The 15,052-nt window shown below is 38.2% G+C and overlaps 1 protein-coding gene across 1 annotated transcript in view; it reads left to right on the forward strand.

Annotated features, from left to right (window-relative positions):
* The first annotated feature begins 3,547 nt into the window (after nt 1–3,547).
* Nucleotides 3,548–15,052, forward strand: part of camkvl (CaM kinase-like vesicle-associated, like) — a 49,267-nt gene continuing 37,762 nt past the window's right edge. Inside the window, exon 1 of the mRNA XM_081609050.1 lies at nt 3,548–3,765. The gene's annotated coding sequence lies outside the window, so the exon portion shown is untranslated. The remainder of the gene's footprint in view (nt 3,766–15,052) is intronic.

Raw genomic sequence — 15,052 nt, forward strand, 5'->3', positions numbered from 1 at the left:
TCAGATGGTGAAGGTGTAGTAGAGGGGCCTTAAACAAACCATTTATCATTGAAAACTACATTTTGTATTTACCGTAGTCTTCTGGAACCCTACAGACTAGTTTAGATAGCGCTTTTAACCAGCATTATTTTTGGACAGTGGGAGAAGGCTAAAGCGCTGAGACAGAACAAAGACATGAACATAAAGAACGAGCAAATCCTGCACAAAAAAAGCCTCAGTTGAGATTTGAACCTAAGACTGTCTGACTGTCAGGCAAATATGTCAACATTATTATAGAAGATGATTGATAAGTGTGGTGCTAGAAATATATATATTTCTTTTTTTTAATAACTCAACTCCAAATAACTCTGAAATAAAAACAATATATCATGCCTAATAACACTGGCATTAACAAACAACTGAATTTCACCTTTAGTAAATCATACCATTTTAAAAACTGATTATCTGTACTAATTTTACAACCACTTTTTTGTGAAAACATGAATTTTGAACTTAGCTAGCAACAGATGTGCTAACAACATATCAGAAAAAAATTCTAATATTATATTAAGTGAAAAAAACTAATTCATGCAATATTCTAAAAACAATATTGTAAAAAACATTAACATGCCATCTCTCTATTTCTTATTTCATCTTGTGGTGGAGCTTCAGTGTGGTCTAATCAGATTGTTGTATAATTCCAGCAGCATGAAAATGATGAAGTTCATTCTGCTCTCTTCTCTAAAGAAACACACTGGGTCAGAGTTTTTGACCCAATGTTTGATAAAAATGGTTCAACTTTTGCCCGAAAAGCTGAAAACCAAGTATTTGGGTTTAAGAAATAGCTTCTCCATTTTTTACAATGTACTCTGCTTCAGATTTGTATCGAGTCTTTTTTTTTTTTTTTTGGTTTGCAAACATGTCAGTCAATCTATCTTGATGGTATTAAAAGACGGATGCCAGGGAATTCTCACAGATTAATCTTGAGGTGGCATTTTATATAACAGCACTTCAGGAGTTTTCTCCTGCTGTTATCATATGTAAGGCATGGAATGTCAGTGCCAGGCTTTAAATATTGGCAGGAAATATGGAAGAAAAAACAAGTCCTATTTATAGATATGTAAAAAATGTAATGAAACTTATCCATCCATCCAGAAATAAGTATAAAAACTATATGAGCTGCACGGAGGTGCACTTGTTAGCACTGTACAGTTGCATAAAGAAGATCTTGGGTTTGAATCCCAACCTGGTGTCTTGCTGAATGGAGTTTGTATGTTCTCCTTGTGCATGCAAGGACTTTCTCTGGATACTCTGGCTCTTCTTTCACAGTCCAGAAGCATGACTGTAATTGTAATTGGACTCTCTAGATTGTGTATGAGTGTGTGCATAGCGGGGATGAAGGGCTCAAGTACATGTATGAATAAACATGAAATAACCCTCTGAATAATATATAGTAATATCACAGTGTGCTATGCATACTTCAGGGCAACAATGGCAAAACACAATGAAATACACAATAAAGCAATATTCAAATTGTTTCTGTTTAGTCTTAGCTAATTTTTCTCTGCCCTGACACACCTCTTTCTTTAACGGTTCCTAGGAACCAGTGATATCTCCAGTGGACGCATGGTGCATGGTGCTGGCTCGGCTGATTTTTGTGGCCAGCACTGGTTAAGCTTTCCTTCTCTCCTCAGTTCTGGACAGGCGTAAGTATCTTCTCCCTCTGGAAGAATGTCAGCAACAGTGGGTTTCACAATGACAATCTGAGAAACATCTCTTTTTAGGGAATCTGTAACTAGAAGAATCCTTCTGCAGAATTACGAATAAGCCAGGGCAAAGCCTTATTACTACAGCTGGAAATAGACGTTGGGTGTGCAGGCAGTAGATTATTTTGAATTCAGGACTTAAGATAAGAACTAGATTGCCAACAATGAAGGAGGAAGGTTGTGCTCTGTCCCCTCAACATTGCACTCACCGGCAACAGGTTGCAAGGCAGGACGATTTCCTTCAATGGCTCCTCTTTGTTCACATGATGTAAAACTCTTCCTCTTCCTGCCTAAAGCAAGTGGGATAAACAGTTCATACAACAGCCTCTTTGCTCCCTGTAGTGAAATGTTTCATGGCTGAAGGCCCAACAATGTAGTTCATGAAAGTGTTTGATATTCATTTTTTATTTTTGGGTGGGGCAGCAAATTTACAAGAGTGACCTTTGTCCCTCCTGGGTCCCTCTCCGGTGGCACCGTTCTATTAAGACTTGCTTTAGTCTAAAATTGTCTGTTGTCAAGCTGAATTTTCTCTGCTTAGACAACCTGCAGTAATGTGAGCTTTTTCAGTCTTACTGCAACAGTTTGTTCACAGGAACATGAAAATGGCCTTGAATCCCTAACTAAACAAACAGCCAACCACATTTCTTTTGTCATCCCAAGGTTTCTTGCAGCCTTTCAGGTGATATTTTCCTCATCCCTCCTGTTCTGACCCGATCTGTCAAACCGCGCAGCCGTCTCCTTCGTGCAGCTGTATTTTCAGCAAATACAAGTGGCCACATATCTGAAGGTCTCTGGTGAATATCTGCGGAGAAAGGCTGTGAGAAACCTAGACAAAAAGGCAAAACTGTAAAGTGTGACAGAATGTTCACGACTGTGTGCCAGAGTGAGTGCGTACCTGAAGGCTGATAAAACAGAAAAGTAATATGAATTGGTAGCTTCTTCATGAAACCGAGCAAAGAAACCAACTTTCCCACTCACATGCACACAGGCAGACACACACAGGGAGAACAACACAGAGGCAAATAGAAACCCAGTATTTAGTTCCTGCGTCACTACAGTGGCCATCTGTCAGCACGAAGGCCTTGCGTATGGATCGACTGAATTAAAACTCACACACGGAGATGCCACGCTGAGTCGAGATACAATAATTGTTCAATTCACCAAAGAAGTCTCTCACCCCGCTGACCTTTTCTGTGTTGCAACTTGGTTGGATTAATTTAAAACATAAAGCACCGGATAATCTGGTGGTCTGAACAGTTCTTTGTCGTGTCCCTTCGTCTGTTTCTCTCTTCTTCTTGTTTTTTATCCCTCTCTCCATCTCCATCTCCATCTCTATCTCTACCCACGTGAAACTGTCTGTTTGTCTGAATCTGCCAAAGGCTGATGTCATTGTCCACCAGTGTGCTTCCATGTGTGGGATGAAATGAATGCTGAGGTATAATCCCACGGTTTAATCCCGACCAGTCCTGCACCAACCGGACAGCCCAAGAAACAATTATGACAGGGGAGAGGCAGGTTTTTATATTTTGAGGGGTGGGGGTTGTTAAAATATTATAAAAAAGAAAGAAGCATGGAAGGTTTCTGTGGGGAATATTTCTTGTTGCCTTTATGAGACTTTCTTTTTTTAAAGAAAAAAAAAGCCTCATTTTACTCAAAAATGCCCCCTCCTGCTGGGCAGAGAGTGAGATGGAGGGAAAGAGGGAAAGAGACCGAGAGATTAAAGATTATTTATTTCTCTTGGGTGGGAGACAGTGAGGGAGAGAGAGTGAGTGAGTGAGTGGGAGGGAGGGCGGCAGTCAGAAGCACGCAAACTAATTTTCACCGATGAGCAGACAGTCGTGCCAGAGTGGGAGCTGCGCTCAGTTCACCTCTTCGGCGCTGCAGGTCTATTAACAAAGAGACCTTATTAGTAACATCTCTTTTTATTCTGCGAGCACTTGTTACCACGGCGCACCAGAGTTTCCTTTTGGGGATAAAGAGACTGCAGACCTGCACTTCTCCTAAGCAGCGACAACTTTAGGTAAGCCAATACATTAAAGTTGAAATCTGTTTAATTTTTTATTTTTTTTTGCATGCATGACTTGTTTGCAAAAAAAGCAAGGAATCTAAACAAAACAAAACATTAAATAAAAAAATGTAAAAAAGCAAACGATCCAGGATCAAGAGATTTTTTTTTTTTCTGGAGAGCTGCTCAGCCAGCACGCGTAAAACAGCTGCAGTGTAAATCTCCAAATGAAAACCACTGGAAAGTGCCAATAGTTTGATATTTATGTTTTTTAACCCAATGTGAAATCACAGCCAGTACAGCATGACAGTTGCTTCAGCTGTTTTTTTTTTTGCTGTTGTTGTTTTTTTGTTTTTTTTTGGCTGTTGCAAAGTGTTAAAAGCCTGACAGATGACTGTCCATATTTGGGGCATTTGGCATTTTACTGTTAGGAATCCTGCTGCTCTTACATTTTACTCTTAAGGAATCTCAACAATAGTCTCTTTCTCTGGCCAGATTGAGCCTTTGTTGTGGTACTTACATTCATTCACTTATCCATTCTTTGAATGTTCTTCACTTTTAAAAGCACTTCAAGTTATAGTAGATCCATATGTAGTCTTGCGTAATAATTTCACTTCAAGGCATCTTTAAGAAAAAGCAAAAGAAGGTTCTTATTCTTTCTGGAAAGGTGTATTTATTTAATTCAGTTCAAATGAGAAACTCAAAAGTTATAAATTTACATCATAAAATTATTTATTTCCAATTTTTATTTATGTAATTGCAGATAATTATGGCTTACAATTAACAAAAACCAGGAAATATACTTAAAAATATACTTGATTACATGATAGATGAAAATTATATTTCTACTTGAAATTTCTTATGGTCTACAGACAGAGTTACCCTCCACAAGGGATGCAAAAATCTTCACAGAGTGCTACATCCAAACATAATAATGCAAAGTTAAGTGGAAGGAAAAAGTGTGGTCGAAAACAAAGTGCTCATGCAATAGGAATAACAGCAGTCTGGAGAGGATTATATGGCAAACCTGACTAAAATGTTTGAGGGTAACTTAACAAAATGCCAGGGTCGAAGTTGAAATGGTCACATTTCTTGTGTTAAGCAATTCCTGACCTAGAGAAATCTCTTATCTGGGCTAAGGAGAAAAAGATGTGGACATTTGCTCTTTGTCCAAAATCCTCTATTCAGGTGAAAGTTAATTTTGTATGTCAGCTGGAAATCACGGTCAGGGTCTGGGGGAAGAACTCAGAAGGAGAGCTGACCAAGTATTGAGTGCAAATGATGTGAAGTAGATTAATTACAGTGGACTCCCAGTGGTTGTATGTGATACTTTGATTTTCTGAAAAGCTGAATGTTTTAATCTCTGAGCCAAAATCTTCTCATTTTACTGAAAGAAACAGATGGAATATAACTACTCTGTGTGTAGTTAATCTATGCAATGAACTTATTCTACAACTTCAAATGAATTACTGAAAAATAAAAATCTTTCAACGTTTTAATACATTGAAATGTATCTGTGTATTGAAGCTGTTTCCATCTTAAGCTTCAATTAATTATTGATTAACTCCCCATTAACAGAACAGATGCAAAATTCTGGCCCATCTACTGCTGCAAGTTCTTCCTGAAATCAAGGTCAATGTCAAAGGGATTAAGAAACATTATATAGATTACATTCCGAGAAACAGGCGGCAGAAATTATTGAGATTAACTCCCTGGTGCTTAGTGCAGCTTTACTAGAAGAGGTGCCAGAGAGGTATCGATTGAATAATTAAACTTATCAGAACTGATAAACTGCTTCTATTAAAGCCATAATGGTGATATTACATCATATTTTATTTTTACAATGAACCCAGAATACAGCCCCCGTTGGCCTTATTAGACTGGCTTTTATATGAAAGAGGAGAAAAAGAGAACGCATCAGAGTAAGTCTGGTTGAAGCTACAACAGGACTACACCTCTGAGACAATGTAAGAGGTTGCTGAGCAAGAAAAGCAAATAAAGATGCATGGCGAAAACATGATTAGCATGTTTTGTAAATTCAAATGTGTGTCTCTATTCTATTTCTAGTCAGTATATTCGTTGAATTCAATGCAACGCGATGCAAACAACCTCCTATCAAACCTTGAGGTTGAAAACCTATTCTGTGTTTCTGCTTTTCATCCATCTTTCAAAAAACACCATTATTTAAGATGCAACTTAAAATTCAACATTCTTCTTGGTGCTGTGCTTCTACAACACAGAATGTCTACATTTTCTGAATGTGGAATCAACTGTTACACATAACGGTAACTACAATAAGGTAAATTAGCATTTAAAAACTGCAAATATCTGTGGACACAGATCAGTCGATTCATTCTTCATGCCAGTGCTTACGTTAAGAAAAGAGACTGGGTTGGGAGATTATAATGGAACGTAACCTAAGCTGTCAGATGCATTTAGAGTAATATTAAAAAGTCAAATCATCTTACAGTGGGATAATAATGACATAACATTACTGTAAGATGTTTAGGACTGGTCATGTGCAATTTATGTAATATCTACCAGCCTGTTTGTCTGCCAGTCAGTCTGTTTACGTCTAGAGCCCTCTTTTAGCCACTGCTTGTAGAAGGCCAGGCATCTAAAGGACAAAAAGATAACTTTTTTATACCTTACGATCGAATCTCCATTTTTAGTTTCACCAGTTTCATAACTACCAGAGTAAAACACAATGCACATAACCTAAAGTTTATATAATATTTTATTTGAAATATGTGTCAGGCGTTATGCAGTAACCAGACTGATATTATTAGAAGACTAAAGATGCAGATTCTGTCATAACATGCTGATTTTCAGGTGACACTTAAACACTGTAGAAAGTTTTGCAGGTGCTAATGTTGAAATAGATCTTTTAGTTTGGTTATTGCAAAAGGTAATGGACACATAGACCAGTTTAAAATCTTATTCTAAGTTCCTTACCTAGTCCTGATTTTAAGCCAATGTTAACTTAATGAGTAAAACACAAAGTTTGTGACATCTGGCAGTAAACTCAAATTTAATAGGTTTACTTGATAAGCTTCTTTGACATTGTCCAGTTGAAAAAAATATGGAAGATGTGAGATCAGCTTTTTCCATTACATCATCTTACAGTGTAAAATTACGAAAATGCCATAGAAAGTGCACATCCTGCAAAATGGAAATACTTGACATTGTAGAAAAGATGGGCAGTCACGGTGTGGAAGCTAAACGAGCGCCACCTACCGCTCTCACTGGGTAACAATAGTTGAACTCTGTAGTCAAGCCACAAAAAGTACACTATTACCTCAACACGAAGGGCAACTAATGAACCAGTAAATGTTGATATTATTACTATTTTGGCCAAAGTCTATGTATTAATTAATAAAATAATAAATACATTACATGGATGACAACATAACAATAATAATAAATATTTTTTTATTATTATTATTATAATAATAAATAATAACACATTTTTTAGCTTAAAAATGATTAACTGTTGCCCTCTATTTTGAATTAAATCATGCTGTGCATTTTTGTTTTGCATTTAAACATAATAATCATGACAAAGTGGCGTTTTTGCTCATGGTTGTTACACTGTGAAGATCTCATTCCACCTTATATTCTTGTGCTACTGCATCCAGCCGTTCAGATTTTGTTGTCTCTTTGACATATTACATGTATCATCATAAAATAAGATTCAAATCATCTGTGTGCAAACAGGTGTAATACGTTTAAATGACACGGCAAGGCATAGTATGATAAATGGAAATAATAGAGTCAATAATCCTGGTTTTATTCCTGTGTAAACGTTTTCCAATGTCATTGCGTTGCCGAGTCCCGGGCTTCCTACAGTCTGCAACCAACACGTTCGCAGTTACAGTGATTTACCATCGCAGCAGCAGCCAGCACAGGTTACAGATGGTTGTAGGAGATTAGGAGGTGCCTCTATCCATCAGCGTGACTTTTTGAAACATCTGTGTAATGTGACGCAGTGTTTGCTCAGTGTCCCCACATTTGGTGGCCTGCAATGATCTTAATGTAGAAGAGAGAGCATAGAGGAAACACTTTTATCTTCTTCTTTTAAAAAACAATTTGTCAGTGTGTGAGACAAAACTGGTTTAGCTGGACAAGAAATGCCAACACATAACAGCCAGAATTTGCCTTTTTTTCACACTCACACACGCACACACACGCACACACATGCTGCAGTTAGTTATATAACAACAAGCTTCTGGACAAAGTGCACACACAGCATATGTTTTTGTTTTCCTTTTTCCTCATAACTGAGCTTGGTGCCAGAGGTATCTCATGTCCTGCCCTCCTTGCTCATCTGCTGCCTTCCTGCACCCAGGCACACTCAAGTCAGCTGCTCCCTCAATCCTCCAGCTGAGCCCCGTGTCATTTACAGTCCTCCTAATGTTACTCTCTTTTTCTATCCATCCGTTTCTCTGTTTGCCCATCCATCTATCTCTTTACCTGGGTAGGTAGTGTGGTGTATTCAAGATGATCGTGTGGTGACGCTTCAGGACTAAAACCCCTGCATGCTGGATTTTGGTTGAACAGCGAAGATTTTATTGCAGACTGCAGCTTAAGTCAGCACAACTGAATCACAACGAAATGTTGGCTCGATCATAGAGACGTCCGGCCGATCTCCGGAGAGTGTGCATTTTCTAGGTCTCTGACCAACATGTATTTCCCAACGTAAACATATTGCCACATTCATATGTTTTATATTTACATCTTTGTCAGGCCTTGACCTGTATTCCACGCATCCCAAAAAGTGCTCTTGTGTGTTCAGTCATCACAGTAACCAGCTAGCTGGCTGGTCAGCAGGCTACAATCGAGCTAATGATGTAGCTGTTTAATTGATTTTCTAAACCAAATAATAATTTCCTTTCTGAAAAAAGCTTTATTTTATTTCACCATACTTCATTATTGATGATCGGACTACGTATTTGAATATTTTTTCCTCATTTTTTTACTTTATATTTGTACAGAAAACCATGCTCTCCATGTGTGGCTCTGACTCAGATTTTGTTTCGCTCTCCCTCTGCCATGTGTTACGTGGTCACTGGCATTCTAAGGTCCAGTTTATGCTTCCAAGTGTTTTTGAATGTTTGAATGACCGTGCACTCTTTGTGATAAACAGCTTTGTTCAGTCTGCTTTAGACCGAACAGACCCATGATTAGGTACCAACACTCTGCTTGTTTCATGTTGGACCCAATTTTATGCCTTAATTAGCTGTAGCACAGATTCAATCAAGCGTTGGGAACATTCCTCAGAAACCCATGAACAGTTTGTTTTTCTACTATGTTCTCGTCCAGTTTTGATGAGGTTCTGTTACTCTCCTCGGTTTCTTGTGTGGTTTTCTGCTGCTGTAGCTCATCTATTATAAGGTTTGATGTGTTATGCAATGAAAGCTCCAATCCGGTACACATTGGGTTGTATTGAGTGTTTTTTGGGTTTCTGCTGACTTTCTATCATGCTAAACCAATCTATGCATTGATACTTTGACAAACTCCCCTTACTGGTGCCATATGATTCATTGATTCACTATTCATGTTAACATGCAATTGAACAGGTGAACCTAATAACTTTGGGGGGGTGAGTGTATGTAGAAATCAGTGGAGGATTACCAAGTCTTTCTGTGGAAAACCATGTGAGGCACCAGACACTGGAAAACGTTTCACTCAAGGACCCTCTGGTCCCAAAAAACACAGTTGCTTCCTTGATGAGCAGTTGCTTGGACCGCTCCTCCACTTCTATTTTGAATAGACAGCTGACAAATCAGTTCATTATAGCTGTTTGATTTGGCTGAAGTGTAAACTAGAGAAAGCATCTAAGTAGGACGCTATGATGCAGTTGACCTAAAAATAGTGTGAATGTGAGCACAAGGATGTCAACAGATCCCTCTGGCTTCCACATGCAAACATGCATCCTTTACACACTTTACACCTTTACATCTCTATCTCCTGCCAGCATTGAGATTGTTTCAACTAAATTTCCCAATTCTCACAATGCCCTTCGTGTTATTAATATTCGTAGAATGCACATGAATATCAGACAGAATTTGATAATAGCTGGTATCAGTTTGTGTGTGATGGCTCAGAAAATAATAAGGAACGTCACATTTTTACTGAGATTCAAATCATCAGTATCAGCATTGCAAATGAAAGTGGTTGTGCTGGGGACTGCTAATGGGCCGCGTTTCTAAAGGAAAACATTCGTAAAGCTCACTTTTAGACTTGTTGACCACTCAGAGCACTTTACCTCACGAGCCACATTCAGACATTCAGACATCACGTCTTGGGTCTATTAAATCAGTTTTTCTCAGAAATGTACTTAAATGTTGTCAGTTAGCTTCTGGTAGAAGCTAAATGATGGAATTGAATTGAAAATAACAAAACAGTAATTATACTTTGAGCAAAACAATTGATGGAGTATGTCTTTGCCATTTTAGCCATTATCCTTCCCTCTTTGTAAAAACAGTTATTTTGTGTTCTCAATAATCAACATGTATTTATTTCCATTAAAGTTAGGTATTCATGAATTAGAGACAAATATAATTTAAAAAAATATATAAAATCTCCCATGATTGACTTTAGTTGTAAATGATTTCCATATTTCAAATAATTCTGGTCCCAGTCACTCTTTAGTAAATTAAAACTAAATGTGTATGAGGGTCCTCTTGGAGGTAAATATTATTATTGGCTGCAGAAATATAATACTATCACCTCATTTTGGTTGCAGTAGTGAATATAAAATATGTGTGAAACAAATGCCCTTATAAAATGTTCAGCAGCAAGGGGCTCTGTTTTGTTTCAAAGACATTGGGTGCTGTAAGAGTATGAAAGGTACAAGGCTGGGTGGACACTCATTTGAACCAAGCTCTCTTGCTCTAGGATTTCTAGGTTTATTTTCTGCTTGATTGACTACCATATCAATTTTATTCTTATTCTGCTTTTTGGTGGGCATAAAGATGGGCCTCGGTGACAGTAGTTAACTTGCTGAGATGAAAATGCAAGGTGCTTGAAGATTACAGCTGTTCAGTAAAATCGTTCGCTGGCTGTTTTATCGTATACTTTCATATATCGAAGGACAAATTACTAGAGCTGCCTGACCTGAAATCAGAATCAGTTCAAAGATTTTCCTCTTACTTAATTATACATACATAATACTTGCATACATACTTACACGTCAAAGTGTTCCATACGCTGTATGTGAACTCTGCAGCTCTTGCAGCTGCACGACAGTGTCGCAGGTGGAAACCTATTCTTTCTCCACTTGTTGCATTTTGCAGGGAAAGTAGTGGATTTTCTCCACTTGACTGTTTTTGTCTTCTTTTGACGTTGTAGTGTTGATAGCTTCTGATATGCTGTGTAACAGCTCTTTTGGCACAAGTCCAAAGCATTCTTCATCTTCAGCTAACTTTGACTGGAAACTTGAAATGTTTTGTAATGTAGTCGCTACTGTCCAATTTTTTTTCCACTTCATCTTGTTCTGATTCAGAATTTGAATGATTGGTGTCACCTTCAGCACTCTGTGCAGAAGTTCTGCTATGGCGCTGCACTATGACAGCCACTGTTCAATACTTGAGCAACGATTTCAGCTTCATTCAGTAACAGCAACCTAACCAGGAAGTGCATGTTTATGTAGACATGCTTTACAGAGATTATTGGTTGAACAAAAACAGTGATGTGAGTAGCCATTCAAAGAGGGATTGTTAACCAGCTTTGCATTTTCCCATCCTTCGCTTCAAACAATACTTTGCAAGAAACTGCTGACAAATTATGAAACTATAGAACTAAAAACACTCAAACTAGCATGCAAACCAATGCAAGCAGCAACACAGCAGGAAGAGAAATTAAACTCATGAAATCTTCATAAAGTCACTGGCCCGCGGTGGAATGGTTCTGCACAAATCATTACATGCTCATTGGTGTGAGCCAGGATAAATTCAACAATTTGTGGCAATTTAAAGTGAGCTGTGCGGGGTGGTGTTGTGGCAAAAAGCTATTATTCCTCCAGCATTTCCATGCAAACAAATGTTTTATTTAGAAGAGAAAAAAATTATAGAAAAGAAAGGTCACAATGTGTTGTTTATAAAATAAATAAATAAAAAAAATAAAAAAAACTCCACCGACGATGCAAGGATATTTCTGCCTCAGAACAGTTTGAACAAGACCTAAGTACAGAAGAATATTGGTTAAAAATTACTATTTGAAAATAAATAATAATAAATAATTGTGAAAAACAAAAGTTAAGACAAAGGAATTTTAGAAATAAGGAGAACTAAAGTCATAATTTCCACTTTGTTCCACATTGTGCAAAGTGGAACAAAGACTGTGTTCCTCTCAGTCTGCAAATGTTATGATAAAACGGTCAGTTCTGGGCAGAGTGCTCAAAGGTATTCTTATCTCACATATTCGTTTTGTATTCATTTCACTTTTGGCGATAGCTCCATATCTCATCGACAAACAAGAGAGCGCAGCCATTGTCTGCTCTCTTTGACTCAGTGAGGTTTGACCTCGGCTCAAAAATCTGAATAAGTGGAATATTAAAAAAAAAAAAAGGCAAAAGACTCTTCCAAAGCAAGGATCTTTGAGGCCTCTTTCTTATTCATGTATAAGAAAATTGTTTTATGCACTTTGCTGCAAGATGCTTAATTAAGCAGCATTCAAGACATTGAAAATACATCTGTGGGGAGAGGGCGTAAATTACTAATGAGCTATCCCATCCCCAGGGTCTTCCTGCGTTATAGAAAAGAGAGGGAATACACAAAAGAAAAAGAGGGGACAGAAAGAAAAGACAGATCAGAGGCAGAGGAGAAAGGAGGGAGAGAGAGTACTTCATTAAAATGGCATTCATTACCACTCATTGTGTCTTTGCCCACATCTGTGAATTATTTTCTCCTCTTGTATACCTTGCTAAAGAAATTCTCCCTTTTTACAACTCTTGGTTCCATCTCCTCCTTTCGTCTTTGGGCATCTCTCACCTCCCGGTGTCTCAGTTGTGCCCTTCTCTCCCACTTCTTATTTATCTCTGTCATTAGACAGCTGCAGTGGCCTTTTGAAGCAGACAGGGAAGAGAATGAAGCAAGAATGCCTGTTTTTTTTTCTTCTTCTTCCTTCAAGCAGCCCTCTGGAGGCCAAGCAACCCTGTCCTGACATACACAGCCTGGCCTAATTTTATACGCAAGTCTCCTCACCTGTTAGTTGGGGCATTTCCTCATAGCTATGCAGACACAACAGAGCCAAATTGTGGTACCGTTGGCTTGAAGTTTCGTTGCGTTCAGCAGAAAAGTGCCATAAGTGGGCTAGAATCTGGGCCAGCAACACAGAAGCTAGGTTACAGATCAGGAAAATGACATAAAGGGCACAACTGACACTGACAAAATTCCTCACACGTTACCGCACGTAATAGCTTTACTGACGAAAGATGAGACGATGATGAAATAAAAATTAAAAAAAACAAGAGGCAAAAATGTAATTAGGCATACATTCCATGGCAAGAATCTGCCACTTATTGCTTCCCTGTTATATTTATCATCAGGAGTCATCGGTTGTTCTTTCTCCACCAGCCCCAGTTGCATTGCTCCTTATATAACACCCCAAGCTGTTGTTAAAGATGGATCCCACAAAGCTACTGCTTCATCACTCCTTCAACTGTGGCTCTCCTTCCGATCATAACCATGGCTGCCAAAGGTTCAACCTTCTGCTAGCCTTTACCCCTGAACAGCCATACTTAGACAGCTGCAGCGCGCTACTTTTTAATTGAAAACAATTATGACAGAGCCATTGTGCTTGAGAAAATGGTTTGTGTGAAGGGACACGGATATAAGCAATTACATATCCTGGGAAAATGCCATTATCAGTAATGCAGATGGAGAATATCTAGCGTCTCCTTTTTTGTACCGGTGTTGCCGAATGCACGGATGGATTTGAGATGGGAATACTCGGGGGGTTGGGGGGTTGCGTACTATCAGGGGCAGTTTAGCATCTGGTTGCAGTTCAGAAATGGTACCGGTGGGAGTGTCCGGTTCTGAGTGTGAACACAAGACACAAGAAGCTCATTTAAAACTAATGACCACGGCTGTGTTCCAGGAGCAGCACAAATCTGTGTGGACGCTAACAAAGAAACATTTTGCTAATGAAGTACCTACTTTTTACCGGCTTATGCTGATAGTCATCAGATTAAATTTGATAAACTCTACATTTGCTCTTCTTTTTTTTTTCTAACCACATGGGTATCAATGTCAACATGGGTTAACAGCTATTATCCCAGGTATAATTGTTAAACAAGGTGATACTGTAAATGTACTCTTTAATATATGAAGGACATATACCTACTCTTAAAGTCGGTTCATAACCTAACATCAATATTTTTGGATTGGAGTACCAAAATAAATCCCACATTTCCACAAGGAGAATATCTATCCATTGATATTTAAACCAGAGACTGGCAGACCTAAGTGCTGACCTCAACACTGCTGACCTCAACACTGCCTTACAACTAAATCTCAAGGGACCTTATTGATGGACATTATTTGCAGTTTCTCCTCCCTCACAAGTTGGGTGTCATGGTGAGGAGACTTCCCAAAGCAGTAATCAGAGGCAAACTTTATGAGACATAAGAGATGTGTGATGTGAGTCATACAACATTTGTCAACCAAGAATATATTGGACTGAACAGCTTCGATTTATTTTTAAATATCTAGACAAATGGTGACTTCTCTATATTCCAGAAATATCACCATGCTGTCACTCTAGTCATAATAACTATTTCCTGACTGTCTGGCAACATTAAATATTGAGCAAAAGCTGCAACGGGACAGCATAGTCCAAAGTATTTTCACATGTTAAAATGGTTTAATAAAATTTTTTACCCAAATCTAATTGGCAAAATTTGAAAATTGTTGTTCGCAGACATTATCTGTTCAATGTTATCCGTTCAAACCTACTCAAGAGAGCCAATTTTGAAAAAAAAAAAATAGTGGTTTCTTAGATGTTCAGCCGAGACACAACACAAAAATACTTGGTGGCCTAATTGCAGTGAGAGGAGATACGAGTATTGGCTTAGAGCGAAGGATTAAAAATCCACAGCTCAACTCAGATTTTCAGCATTAACACTTTTAAAAACAATATATCATTTTCCTTCTACTTCACAAGTATTGGTCAAATAAAATCCCAGTAAAACACATTGATATTTGTGTGCCATGTGGCAAAATGTGGAAAAATCCAAGGGACGTGAATTCTTATGCAAGGTACTTTCATAATTGAGTGGGTTTAATGATTTCATAAATCA

Source organism: Poecilia reticulata, chromosome 7 (assembly GCF_904066995.2).
Source record: "Poecilia reticulata chromosome 7, P_reticulata-male-v2, whole genome shotgun sequence".
NCBI lineage: Eukaryota > Metazoa > Chordata > Actinopteri > Cyprinodontiformes > Poeciliidae > Poecilia > Poecilia reticulata.